The sequence below is a fragment of the Lithobates pipiens genome, unplaced genomic scaffold, assembly GCF_037356315.1.
Source record: "Lithobates pipiens isolate NorthernLeopardFrog02 unplaced genomic scaffold, aLitPip1_a1.2 Scaffold_3, whole genome shotgun sequence".
Classification (NCBI taxonomy): domain Eukaryota; kingdom Metazoa; phylum Chordata; class Amphibia; order Anura; family Ranidae; genus Lithobates; species Lithobates pipiens.
In genome coordinates, this window is record NW_027507790.1 from 105,824,182 (window position 1) to 105,838,709 (window position 14,528).

Consider the following 14,528-nt stretch of genomic DNA (forward strand, 5'->3'; position numbering starts at 1 on the left):
ACCACGTGATTGCTCCGTCAAATGACGGAGTGATCACTTGGAAACAAACCGGCGTCATGTTATGACGCCTGTTCCTCCCTCCCCTTTCTGTACCGATCGGTACAGCGGAGGGGAAAGAGATCGGTGTCAGCAGCGATGTGGGCTGCATCTGCAGTGCCCACATCGCTGCTCACCGAATTTAACCCCTCAATTCCCTGCCAATACTCTGCAATACCAGTGCATACTCTGCAGTACCCTGCCATTACTCTGCAGTACCCCGCCATTACTCTGCAGTACCCCGCCATTACTCTGCAGTGCAGTACCCCGCCATTACTCTGCAGTGCAGTACCCTGCCATTACTCTGCAGTGCAGTACCCTGCCATTACTCTGTAGTACCCCGCCATTACTCTGCAGTGCAGTACCCCGCCATTACTCTGCAGTGCAGTACCCTGCCATTACTCTGCAGTGCAGTACCCCGCCATTACTCTGCAGTACCCCGCCATTACTCTGCAGTGCAGTACCCCGCCATTACTCTGTAGTGCAGTACCCCGCCATTACTCTGCAGTGCAGTACCCTGCCATTACTCTGCAGTGCAGTACCCTGCTATTACTCTGTAGTACCCTGCCAATACCCCGCCAATACTCTGTAATACCCTGCCATAAATTGCCATACCCAGCCATACTCAGAGATACCCAGCCATACTCGGTGATACCCTGAAATACCCAGCCATAGACGCCCCCCACCCCTCACCGCCCTCCGGTGCTTCTACCAACTCGCCAGTACGATCAAAGCCAGAATCTTTTTTTTATTTTTTATTTCAGGCTTCCCAGCCTAGAGGTGAGATGTGGGGTCATATTGACCCCCCAGATTTCACTGTAAAGAGGACCTGTCACCCCATATTCCTATTACAAGGGATGTTTACATTTCTTGTAATAGGAATAAAAGTGATCAAAAATATATTTTTGGGAAAAAAAATGTCAAACTAAAATAAATAAAGTAAAATGAACAATAAAAAAATAAAATAAAAATTAAAGCGCCCATGTCCCCATGTGCTCGCATGTGCCACACATGTGAGGTATCGCCGAGAATGTTAGAGCGAGAGCAATAATTCTAGTCCTAGACCTCCTCTGCAACTCAAAACATGTAACCAGTAAAAAAATATTTAAAGCGTCGCCTATGGGGATTTTTTAAGTAGCGACGTTTGGCGCCATTCCACGGGCATGTGCAATTTTGAAGAGTGACATGTTTGATATCTATTTACTCAGCATAACTTCATCTTTCACTTTATGCAAACATTGGGCTAACAAGTGGTTAATAATAGAGCTTGCAGTCAGTAGTGTTAGGAGATAGTGCGTGCTGTCTGCGTGCTCTGTACCCAGTACATACCGCTATAATATAGGGCAGGCCCCTACTTTCAAACATCCAACTTACAAACATCTCCTACTTGCAAACGCAAGGAGACAGCAGCAAGTGAGATGAAAAAAGATGGACGACAAAACAAATTATACAGGGGTGATAACCCTTCCCTATGTTTTCCAAAAAGCTTAAAGATAGTTTTTTTGACTGGAGCTACACTTTAAAAATGTACCGCTTGAAAATGACAAACAGATTCAACTTAACACAACAAACCTACACAGTCCCTGTCTTGTTTGCACCGCCTGTATACTGCTGTTCTGAGTATATAGGGCCTGGGGGCCACACGCATTTCCTTTTTTTAATATGGGTACGGGGTTCCCCTTAATATGCGTACAAGACCCAAATAGGCTGGTAATGGGCAGGGAGGGCTACCCATGCCATGTTTCTCAATGATTTTCAACCATATTGCAGGAACCAGATATAACATTAAAACCGCAAGCAGTTTTAAATGGTGTTATTTCCGTTTAATGTCATTTTGTGCAGGGACTGTTCTAAACACGGGAAACACGTGGCACTTCACAGGCATACTACAGACACCCCGCAGGCACCATATTTAAAGGAATATTTCACTTTTTTTTTTTCACTTTAATCGTCATTAAAATCAGTGCTCCCGCCAAAACGGTAGTTTTTAAAACTTTTTTTTGCAGTGACCCATGTCCCCTGAGGCAGGAGGCAGGTCGCCAAACCCTTTTTAGGACACTATCTTGCATATTAGCCGTTAAAATTAGCACTTTCCAATTCGAACGTTCGAGTCCCATAGACTTCAATGGGGTTCTAACGTTCGTACCGAACGCGGGGGTCGTTCGCAAGTTCTGGTGCGAACCGAACCGGGGGGTGTTCGGCTCATCCCTAATTGCCATCCACAACTTCAGTGCCCATGTGGTAATGTCAATCATAGGCTTACTATGGGGTATCCTTTGTTGGCTGTCCCTCCTCTCCCCTTCAAGCCAGGCTCTGTAAGACAATTATATGACCAGAAAGCCTTCAGATTAGGTTAGTATAAGCAAATTCCTTTCACAGGGTAATTAGAGTAGGAATTAGAAGGTGGGTGGGTTTAAGCTTAGTTAGATTGGTCCTGGACTTCCACTTTACTTTAACAACACAATCACATTAAAGCCTGGTACACACTACAGTTTTTGTAGTGTTGCACTACAACACTACAACACCACAGGGTTGCACGAAAAAAACTGACAGCTCTGGTCGGGATCCTCTGTACCAGCCATGCAAGGTTAGTCTAGTGATCTTCCCGCTAAGCTGTTGTGTTCTGACAGGGGGATGCCCCCCGACAGAACACTCCAATTATCTTTCTCTGCCATTGACTGAGAGTGCTAAATGGGAGTCGTCAGCTGCTGATTTTCCAGCATGCAAGTCTAACAGAAGTCGGACAAATGGCTGGGTTATGTCGGACTGACCGACATACACACAGACAGAATGTGGTCCAGTATTTTTTCAATATAATCAAATCATATCATAATGATATAATCAATATACAACAATATTGTTGAATATACTGACTGTAGTTGCATGACTTTACATATGTGAGATAGTCACAATCTCCTAGAATAAATTAATTCAAATATAGTACTAAAGATTGGCGTGTTTCGTGACTGTGTGCTTCTTCAAGATCCATGCCACAAAATCTCCATGAATGACAGTGTACTAATCTGGGAACCTAAGGCAAATGACCATATGACGTACCAAAAACCAGGGAGTGAAAAGGTTCATATCCAATAGCCATAATGGAAAGGAGAGGGGAGGAAGAACACAAAGGTACAACCCAACAGACCAGGGATAGTTTCCAGACCAGCAGGACAGTCCAAAAAAAGCCCCCACAATACATAGAAATTTACTCTTCAAGCAAAAAAAAAAAACTCCAAGTGGACTGGCAGTTTCTGTTACCAACAGCCAGAAAGATAAGGTCTCCAGTCAGGAAGAAGGCACTTGAGTATTTGGTGGGAAGGTGGTGAATGAGCGATTGCACAGTAAAAGTGCCTGCTGTTAACTCTTACAATGTCAGAAGACAGTAGCCCATCGCAATATCCATCATCTATGAAGGAGGCAGATCAGGGATGATTTTTATCAGAAGCAGCTATCTGCAGACAATAAGATGCATACAGTAGCACTATGGCTTTATGCTAAAAACCTGTGCTTCAGTACTTAATTATAAATGCATCTACACTTACAGTTTTTTCTTACTACCCCTGCAAAGTCCAACAAATAACTGTTGTTCCTGCCAGTGAAACCAACCTAATGCAGCTTCCTGTAAGAGAAAATAAGATTTGCCATTCTCATGTAGGCTACTCTTGGTTGCACAACCAGGGGATAAAAAAAAATGTTGGGGACATAGCTTTTAGCATTGTCACTGTTGATTTATAAGTTTGAAGTTTGTCAGTCAGCACATGTCTACACTTTGCCCACTGCTTTCTGAATTAACAGCACTGCCTCACATGCTCAAAACCTCTGACTGTAGACTGCAATGTCTGGGAGTGGGATCATGAAAGACACAAATAAGGAGGATTTTTCTCAGTCAGAGATGATAAAGGACGTTTTTTTGCTTGTTATTCACATAGTAATTAGATGTAGTACTTATTTTTAGCCTGCCATCCAGGAGCCTTTAATGTACTCTGCAAGCTTTAGGCTCCTAAATGCTAAGCACATCTATAAAACACATAAATGTAACACAGTATGCCCTTACCATTGCTTTTTATATCAGCCCCTTGGTCTGCTTTAAGGCGAGAGTGAACAATAATATTAATTTCTTCCACCTTCCCATTGTTCCATTGCTCTACATGTTGCTAAACATTTCTTCATAAAGGAACAAAGTGTACAGTATTTAATAGCTGCATCCCCTTAAATGACCTGCAGCGTAACTCTGGCCCTTGCTCAATCTGGGCTCGTGTACGCATTCTGCAAGTGTGGTCCAAGCCAGCACTCTGCAAACAGAGCTGGTATACACGGTATAAACATCTCACTTCACTAATGCCAACAATTTTGCATGAATACAGCTGAAATCTGTTAAGTGTACAGGCAAGGGTGATTATAGTGAAGTTCATTTATAACAGACATGTTTTTTTTCTGGGTACAGAAAGTCAAATTATGTCTTTCCAGAGCTTTGTTCCAGGGTGCCTGTTTCATTTAAGCTTATGGTGCACTGCGGATTGAACTTGATACAGTTTAATACACCTGCAGCCCTTTGAAAAGCCAAGTATTTCCAGAATTTTAAGTTGCACTCCCACTATTGAAACTATTTTTTAGACGTCTGTTGTATTTTTAGATTTTAAAGGTCATCTACATTTTGCGTTGAATTTTTGTCAGCTTAGCCTCAGTTAACTTTGCTTGGCCTTAACCTCTCTTTTAGATAATTCTTTTATTGTCCTTTTTTGGTAATCCTTTATTAAGTGTGCTATTTGATAATAGTAATAACTGCAACACATGCAAAAAATTGGCAGTTAAATTATCCTCAGGTTCAGATATATTTATCTATCTACCTGTACATATACAGTATATGTATACATAAAATAGAAGGATGTAGTGCCAAAGAGCAATATTTACAAATTTGAGATTTTATATTTTTGCCTTTTTAGTTATGCTAAGTCACTTACGACCTCACAGAAGAGGATGGTGGTAAAAGAATTTCATTGCTTTATGGACTCTTCTGTAGGATTTGTATGGTCTAAGATCGGAGAAATCTTTAAATAACATGATGCCTACTAAAACTGTTGTGGGTTTTTATTTTTATAATAATTCCATAATATAGTTGGTAACAAAAAGATGGGAAAAGGGGTGGAGTCTGTATGCTGTGTAAGGCAGCAAACACTTAAAACACAATCTCTTTTTTAAATAGTATGTACAGATTTTATAATTATCTTTTTTCATTTTACCTTGTAAGGCTGTTCCTGTCCTGGTCAAGAAAACACAGGCAGGGACAGCAATGCAAACTGGGTTCTACCTTTATTAAAAAAGGTATTTCTAGGCTTATGCACCACTTTGTTCCCATGTAATCATGCGGGCATAAGGTGTCCCCCTTCCTCAAATCTTTATTGAACTTTGCATATATCAGAAAGGTAGTTTGGAGATATTCTGTAAAACTGAGATTTTTTTTCTCCCCGCAAGTAGTAAATTGTTCAGGAGGTAGTGAAGCTTTTCTTTTCTTGATATATAATTAGTGTAGCGGTGTAATCACCATAAAAGTGAATGAGGACCAAAATGCCAGTGCCAGTATATAAACTCACATTAACACGCTTTCCAAGCATGTACTGTAAAGTGACAGGTCGGGATCGCATCTGGCTTCTGGCACCCGCCTCACTCACGTGACTCACAGTCTCACCCTAATGCGTCTTGCCCTAATGCATTGCACCACACATCCCGTGGCTTACTCCTCCCATGCCCAAAGCAGCTACTTTCAATGCTCCTTTTTCCTCTTCCTCTTCCTCCTCCTCATTAAGGGTATATTGCAGACACTTTTATTTAATTTTGCTGCTTATGTGCCCTTTTCTACCTCAACCCTCTGTTAGGGTGCCAATAATGATTCTTTTTCCTACTCTTCAAGGATGTGGAGCAGCCACTTTCCTTTCTAGTGCTGCTCATACAACGCTTTTCCTCTCCTTCCTCCTTCTCAAAGGCGCAGAACAGCCCACATTTTAAATTGCTACTCATTTGCCCTTTTCCACATTCTCAAGAGTGCATACAAAAAATGCCAGCTTTGCTACAACACCCTGTTAATGTGGGTTTGTGGTCTGTGCTAAACCACAGTATCAGGTACTCAGCTACCATTATTTTGCCCAAAAGGCCATATGCTAGGTACTATTAAATCACACAGAAGGCCATCCCTGCCCTCCGCTAGCAAGTGGAATAGCTACAGGGGGTAAACCTATGGCCTTATGCTACCCATCCTTTCGTAACACAAGGGGAATGGCAAGGGGAAGGGCAGGCAGCAGTAAATAGTGGAGGGGGGGGGGGGAATCTTACAGCCAGGGGGAAGGACAGGCAGCAGAAACATTTAGTGCATAACCCTACAAACCTTGAGCTGCCAACCCTTTCCCAATAGAAAAAAAGTGGTTCTGCATGCAGAGGTAGCAGATTTAAAAAGTATTTTGAATTTAAAGATTTACTTTTTTAATTAGCAGTTTTAAGTTTTTTTTTTTTTATCCTCATAAGGCTATCCCTGCCCTTGTGAAGAAAACACAGCAATACAAATCGGGTACTACCTTGATAAAAAGGCAACCATAGATGTAAACCCAACCACTAAAATCACATAAGCTTTTACAATCGGTGATATGGATAGAAAGGTCCTTGTCTGGGCACATTTTGTTATGGAGTGGCAAGTCTCTGCCCCTGTTTCCCTGCCTTTAAAAACACTTTATTAAAAAAAAAACTTCTGTGCTGTATACATTGATCAGGTATATTATGCTGTCTTTTAAAGGGGAAGGATAGCCAAGGCTATTTTGGCTATACTCATCTTGGAATCACAGGAGTGTAGCTAGATTTGCACTCCTATGACCTGTTTTCAACCAACAGTGGGCTAAAGCCTGGACCGGCACCTGACTCAGACTCTTACTGAGCTACTGGAAGATTGAGTCAGCCGTTCACAGCTCAGCACTCCAGTCAGCACTGGAGGGGCAAAGCAATATGCCCTGTCAAAAACACATGCAACCTGTTATGACTTTAGACAGTGCATTTAAAGAAACTGCAAAGAGACTGCAGGACACATATCATCAATATATAGATGTAAAAATCTATCGCTTCTCCTAGCCTCCAAATCCCCCAGGATACACAACATTTTGCTACCTAAAGGACATGTGGTAATGGTTTATACTTACTTTATGAGACCAGTGCCTGTAAGTTCTACACTAATCTTTACCTATGCACTTTATCAGCAGCACCCTAGCCCTATGACAGCTAAGCAGATTTTCAATTTGACTGCTGTAAACTCAGTTGTTTATAGTTTTGGGACTGGCAATTAACACCTCTGTTGTTGGCCATTCTAAGAAACAGGATCTAAGTTCAAAGCCATGGAGTGCATTATTGGTAGTTTCTTGCAATGACAGTGAGCGGCTGAATTAGGTCACCATTTCCCTGAACTGCAAACAAGTTGGGTTCACCCTGATCCTGGGCTCTATGGAATCGAATCCCTCTTTTAGACAAAGCATCAGTGACAGTTGTATCTTGTTTGATATGCTATTTCCCAAACACAATTTATGAGGAGACAGCTGATGCCAAAAGGAGTATTTCTATGTGCTAATGTCTAGTCCAGTTCATTTTAAAATCACTCAGCTGTTCGCAATTACTGTTGGCGTTGTACGCATAAACAGAAATTGAACAGAAATGCAGTATGAAAAATATAGTAGATATGCAGTAATGTGATTGGACACTTTACATGTTCACAGTACTTTATGTTAATGGATCTGATGACATACATTCTAAATTGAAAGTCTATTTAAACTGTGAGGCTCTGGATTTTCATTTGGCTTGAAGAGAACAACAGCAACACCCATACACAATGATCTAATGATTTTAACCCATTCCTTTAATTTGGCTGTTTACATTTTCCTAAATGTTTTGACCCTACTGCTGAGCAAAAGAGAGATTTCTAAGCATGCTAACTCCCTCACGTCTGGAGAAGCAAGTGTTTCTATGAGTGCTAATACATCATTAAACGCAGGGCTATATCCTACCCTGGTCTAGGTTCATACATGACACCCAAAAGAGGCTCATGTACTATGTGGTATTATAACAAACACTTAAATAACCAAGGTGGAAGAGAGTAGGGGAAAAGGGTACTGAGCTTGTCTAATTGTTTATTTTTAATAGCTATAAAAGGTGCCATTTTATATTGGAAGAGCGTCTCTTAAAGTAAAACTAAAGCCATTTTTTTTCTCAATTTTACATTAAAATAGAGTGGTGAGGGGTTATGAACAGTCCCACTGAAAATTTTACATTCAATCAGCGCTTGCAGTCAATTGTCTGCAGCTCTGATAAATGTATTCTAACGGCAGGGGAGTCCCACTGTCACAATACAATGACAAAGCCAGGAGGATTCCCATATACACATAAAATATGTGAATGGAGTATTTGGGTCAGTTTTTTTTCATTCGATCTGTTGGCTGATTGAAAGAAAATAGATCTATGTATTGCCAGCTTTAATTTCTGTCTGTGTCTCCATTACATAGTTAGTAAGGTTTAATAAAGACACCAGTCATCCAGTTCAACCTGAGAGGATGTCTACAATTGTTCCTATCCCTGTACATTACACACTCACATTGGTCTCTACCCTCAAGGAGCCCACAAACCAAGATTCCCAATCATATACTAGGGCCAATTGGACAGAAGCCAATTAACCTACCAGCATGTCTTTGAAATGTGTGGTAGGAAGCCAGTGTACCTTGAGGAAGCCCATGCAGGCACAGGGAGAGCATGCAAACTCCAGGCAGGTAGAGTTGTTGTTGAGATTCGAACCAGCAACCCTTTTTTACTGCTAGGCAAGAGTGCTAACCACTACACTACTGTGCCACCCCATTAAGGAGGACCACCTTCTTTTGCAGTCCTGATCACCTGCATTTAATTATCACAAGTCCCAAAAAGGTCAGAATGAAATAAGTCCATTGTCCACAACAAAGCAGTGCCCACTAAGGACCTAGCCTGCATGGCCAAAACCAGGCTTCCCCATGCTTCCAAGAAAAGTGTAAAAATCTCCCAGGAAAGTGCTGATTACTTAAAGAGGAAGTAAAACCCCAATGGGTTTACTTCCTCTTTCATTCCCTGCAAAGGCAAAGCATAATGGACTACTATGCATCACATAGTAGTCCATTATGTGTCACTTACCTGACACAGGAGCCAGCGAAGTCACCGCTGTCCCCTGTAGTCCGACGCATCCATCTTCTCGATGGGGTCTCGCAGCTCCGCCACTGTCATTCGGCAAAGCCGCGATGACGTCACTCCCGCGCATGCGCACAGGAGCCGACACGCGCGGCATCTTCGTCATTGACAAAGCCACGATGCCACGTTCAGTGCGCCTGCGCGCCGCTGTCTACGGTGCATGCGCTGTAGACAGCGGTGCCTGTCTTCGGGCAAATATCTCCTAAACCGTATAGGTTTAGGAGATATTTCTTGGAACTACAGGTAAGCCTTAATCTAGGCTTACCTGTAGGTCAAAGTGGTTTGTAAGGGTTTACAACCACTTTAAGGGGTTCATAGGATTACTCACTAGGATTAGCAAGTGAACAAACTAGGGCATGAGTAACATCAGAACTTCCAATGATGATGCTTGTATCTGTGACAATGCTCTAAAAGGTGATTTCTATATTTTTGGCCTCTATTACACCATCATTTTGCACTGAAGTGTTTTGCTGCCAGTTAAATGTGTATATAACCTTTAAATTAGAGGAATAGTAGGCTCCCTAGTGTCATATTTCAGTCATAGTAAATGGCTTTGATTAGTTGTAAGTAATGCTGGGATGTGAATTTTGTAACATTTCCTGAGCAGTTTCATTCCTTGGGATTAACTGAACAGGCATTTCCTTCAACAAAATTGTATTTCTGAACTTAATGTGGTCAGTTCATGCAATGGTTTAGGAATTCCTGGACATTGAAACATTTTGGAATTTACAACTATTAGCTTTATTGCAAGTGTTTTCTTTTATATCCCACAAACCAGCTCAATTTCAAAGAACATTTTTATTTGAAAATTGGAATCATGCGGCATTAGAATAAGCATATTCCATAGTAGACAGATACTGTGCCCACAAGATTTGATCAAACTTGCCCATAAGAGAAAAAGTATAACATTTCTAAAAAAAAAAAAAAGAATTAAATGGAGTATGAAGATCGATATAATGTCTGTTAAGGATGGTAAACATAAAATACTTGTATATACACAAACAAGGCAATTGTAGTAACAGTACTATTTATTTGGTAGACCATACAGTTCTTCAGGGGAATAAAGTGATGTTTTTATAAGAAAGGCAGTTGTACAGTAATACACACTTACGGATCACGGGATGCCAGTAGAACACTTCTCTTGGAGTTGGTGGTGTTTCTACTTTTTCAAAAGAATGGAATCCTGACTTTTGCATTACTTAAAATGTAGCCAAAAGTTTTTTTTTTTATGTTTGGATAGAGCAGGGGTAGGCAACCTTTTGAGCACAGTGTGCCTCAAAAATGTTTTCAAAGAAATTGAGCGCACTGATTTTATAACAAAAAAATTTCAATTTCACACTCTTAATCACAAAAAGGATTTTTTATAAAGTAAATGCTGTAAACTACTTGAGTAGTAGTGAGAAATTGTAAGGTCACCTTGAGGCCAGGTGACAGATTCACACCGTAGGGATCAGGAGTGCACCGAAAGGTTGTGGACCCTACGGCTAACTGCTGCGGACGGGATTCAAGGTGATAAGGAAGGCAGGGCCTCCAGAACACAAAGACAGATCCCACAGGGGTTAGAGCGTAAGATTCCCTGGGGCGCGGAGTCTAAGAGCCAGCAGGTGTTCACCAGAGCATCTAGTGGTGAGGATGGACTGGGCTGCAACTGGCTCCAGGTCACGACCCCCCGGGGTCCCCCAGCTCCCACCCAGAGTAGGCAACAGGCGGATAGGGATAGTGAGGGATAAAGCCAATGTCGGGGCCACAAGCAGATAGGAATAGTCAGGGACATGCCAATAGGTCAGGATCACAGGCAAACAAGGATAGTCAAGGACACGCCAAAGTCGGTAACGGAACAACAGAAGAGCACACGGGAGGTAACAGGATGCCAAACACACAAAGGTTGTACAGCAGAGTTGGCCTGCAGTGCACAGGTTAATATAGAGTTCTCTGATAGGAGCTAGGGTGGAGCCATGCCAGAGTATGAATTACAAAAGCAGTCAGGTGAGGGTCGGCAGGTCTCTAGAGATGAACACATGGAAACAGGTAAGCCGACAAACTCTATTGCATAACCATGACAGAAATGAACATCCTGCACACTCACGCCTCAGATCAGCTCCAATTCCTGCAACTCCACACCTCAGATCACTGTCCTCCCCTGCACATCTGCCCCACCAGTGTACCTCCATGCATATCTGCTCCATTGCCGTGCCCCCATGCTCTTCTGTTTCACAGCTGAAGCATCTTCTCATCTGTCCTAACACTAAACTTATCTGTTCATCTGCCCCACCACTATAAACCCCTGCACATCTGCCCCACCTCTGTACTACCCTGCACATCTGTCCCACCACTGTACCCCTGCTCACCTGTCCCACCACTGTACTCCCCTGCACATCTGCCCCACCACTATAACCCCCTGCACATCTGCCCCACCACTGTACTAGCCAGCACATCTTCCCCACCACTGTACCCCTCTGCTCATCCGTCCCACCACTGTAACCCCCTGCACATCTGCCCCACCACTGTACTACCCTGCACATCTGCCCCACCACTGTACCCCCTGCTCATCTGTCCCACCACTGTAACCCCCTGCACATCTGCCCCACCACTATATTACCCTGCACATCGGCCCACCTCTGTACCCCCTGCTCATCTGTCCCACCACTGTAACCTCCTGTACATCTGCCCCACCGCTGTAACCCCCTGCACATCTGCCCCACCAGTGTACCTCCCTGCACATCTGCTCCATCGCCGTACCCCCATACTCTTCTGTTTCACCGTTGAACCATCTTCTCATCTGTCCTAACACTTAACTTATCTGTTCATCTGCCCCACCACTGTGACCCCCTGCACATCTGCCCCACCACTGTACCCCCTGCACATCTGCCCCACCTCTGTACTACCCTGCACATCTGTCCCACCACTGTAAACCCCCGCACATCTGCCCCACCACTGTACCCCCCTGCTCATCTGCCCCACCACTGTAACCTCCAGTAATCTGCCCCACCACTGTAACCCCCTGCACATATGCCCCACCAGTGTACCTCCCTGCACATCTGCTCCATCGCCGTACCCCCATGCTCTTCTGTTTCACTGCTGAACCATCTTCTCATCTGTCCTAACACTAAACTTATCTGTTCATCTGCCCCACCCCTGTACCTCCTGCACATCTGTCCCACCTCTGTTCCCCATGCTCTTCTGCCTCACCACTGTAACCCCCTGCTCATCTGTCCCACCAATGTACCTCCTTTCTGCTCTTCCCTGCCACTGTACCCTCTGTACATCTGCCCCACCTCTGTACCCCCTGTACCCACTGCTCCTCTGACCAACCACTGTAATTCCCTGCTCATCTCACCACTAATGCACATCTGCCCCACCGCTGATCCCCTTCTCATCTGCCCCAACACTGAACCCCCCTGCTCATCCTTCCCACCACTGTAACCCCCTTCTTATCTTCCCCATCGCCATATCTCCTGCACATATGCCCCACCACTGTACCCCCTTGCTCTTCTGTCCCACCACTGTAACCCCCCTGCTCATCTGCCTGATCAATGTACCCCTTTTCTCATCTGCTCCACCACTGTACCTCCCTGTACATCTGCTCCACCGCCGTATCCCCATGCTCTTCTGTCTCACTACTGAAACACCTTATCATTTGTCCTAACACTGAACCCATCTGCTCATCTGCCCCACCACTGTAACCTGCTTTCTCATCTTCCCCACCAATTTACCTCCTGCACATCTGTCTCACCTCTTTCTCCCTGCTCTCCTGCCCCACCACTGTAACCCCCTGCTCATCTGTCCCACCAATACAACTCCTTTCACATCGGTCCCACTGCTCTACCCCCTGCTTTTCTGTCCTACCACTGAGCCCCCTTCTCATCTGCCCTAATCCTGAACCCCCCCCCCTGTTCATCTGTCCCTCCACTGTAACCCAACTGCTCTTCTGTTCCACTGCTGAACCCCCTTTTCATCTCTTCCATCACTGTACCTCCCTGCACATCTGTCCCACCACTGTACCCTCTTAATCTTCTGTGCCACCCCTGAACCCCTCCTGCTCATCTGCTTCAGCTCTGTACCCTCTTCTCATCTATGATATGTGTGATATTCAGAATGGTGAAAGGAAGTAGAGATGAGACACATCTACCTGTCCTGGCATCTTGCTGATCCACCTCTCACATCCAGCCCATGTGCTTGTATGTGATGTATGTGATGACACATACAAGCATCTGAAATGGATGCGCAATGATGAGCTCAGGTCAGGGGCATTTTTTGAAAGCAGTGGGCCTGTCTGCAGGATTATAAGTTGGACCCCCGCAGCTGAGAAAAAGTATGCCGCAGCAAAAGTTTGGTGTGACTGTCATTGGCTGTGGTTTAAAGGGACACAGAGTGCAGGGGTTCAGTAGTAAGTGACGCAAAGGTTCAGGAATAATTTCAACAAAGTTCCTAGAATCTCAACAGTAATTCCACAAACTGTCACCTGATTGTGGTTTCCTCAATCAGTGAAACTCCTTCTTTCTGAGATTGGTAGTGGCAACCAAGCAAGTCATCTTCCTCCCAGATTGTGGACGGGGCCAGCAGGACTGTGATTGACTTTAGCAGTGGCCAATGACAGTCCTCCTCCTGAAAACAGGGACCGCCCCCCCGTCCTAGCAGAACTGCACCCAATCTCTGCCCCATCATAAAAGCTGACTATCACAGTTACAGTAAAGTTAGAGACCCAAACAATGTTTCTCATCTTTTACAATGTGTGGGGGCACAGTGCGGTATGGAGAACTCTGAAACTGGAATGCATTAGTGTCTCACTGACACTTCCCTGTGCTGCTCTGCTGATGGGAAGGGAGTCGAGTTCTGGCAAAAGAAGCTTTGAGTGCCGCTTGCAGCACCAGTGTCGGGGGTTGCCTAACCCCGCGATAGAGTGATGAATGTTGAGAGTTATGGAACTACTTTCTTTTGCTTGCTTGCTGATACTATATGTATTACAGCTCAGCCACATTGTACAATATGAAATTATGTGATGACTGACACTTTCGGTTGTTGTAAAAATGATTTATTATTCAAAAATAAAAAAATCTATGAAATGCACATTTTTTAAAAATCAAACTCTCAAACAAACCTTTTCCTTGGCCTCCCTAAATACTCTCACTCTTTGAATTTCTTTATAAAACTGGCAGACAAAATCTCTATAGCAGGAGCTTAACAAGCCCCAAGAGTGATCATTGCTTTGACTAAGGCCAACATTTCATGGATAATAAAAACCTCCTCCTCGTGCCCAA

At 43.8% G+C, this 14,528-nt stretch overlaps 1 protein-coding gene across 1 annotated transcript in view; it reads left to right on the plus strand.

Moving 5' to 3' along the window:
• The window catches only part of FBN2 (fibrillin 2), a 298,207-nt gene that overhangs the window by 101,582 nt on the left and 182,097 nt on the right, over positions 1 to 14,528 (plus strand). The gene's annotated exons all lie outside the window — the stretch shown is intronic.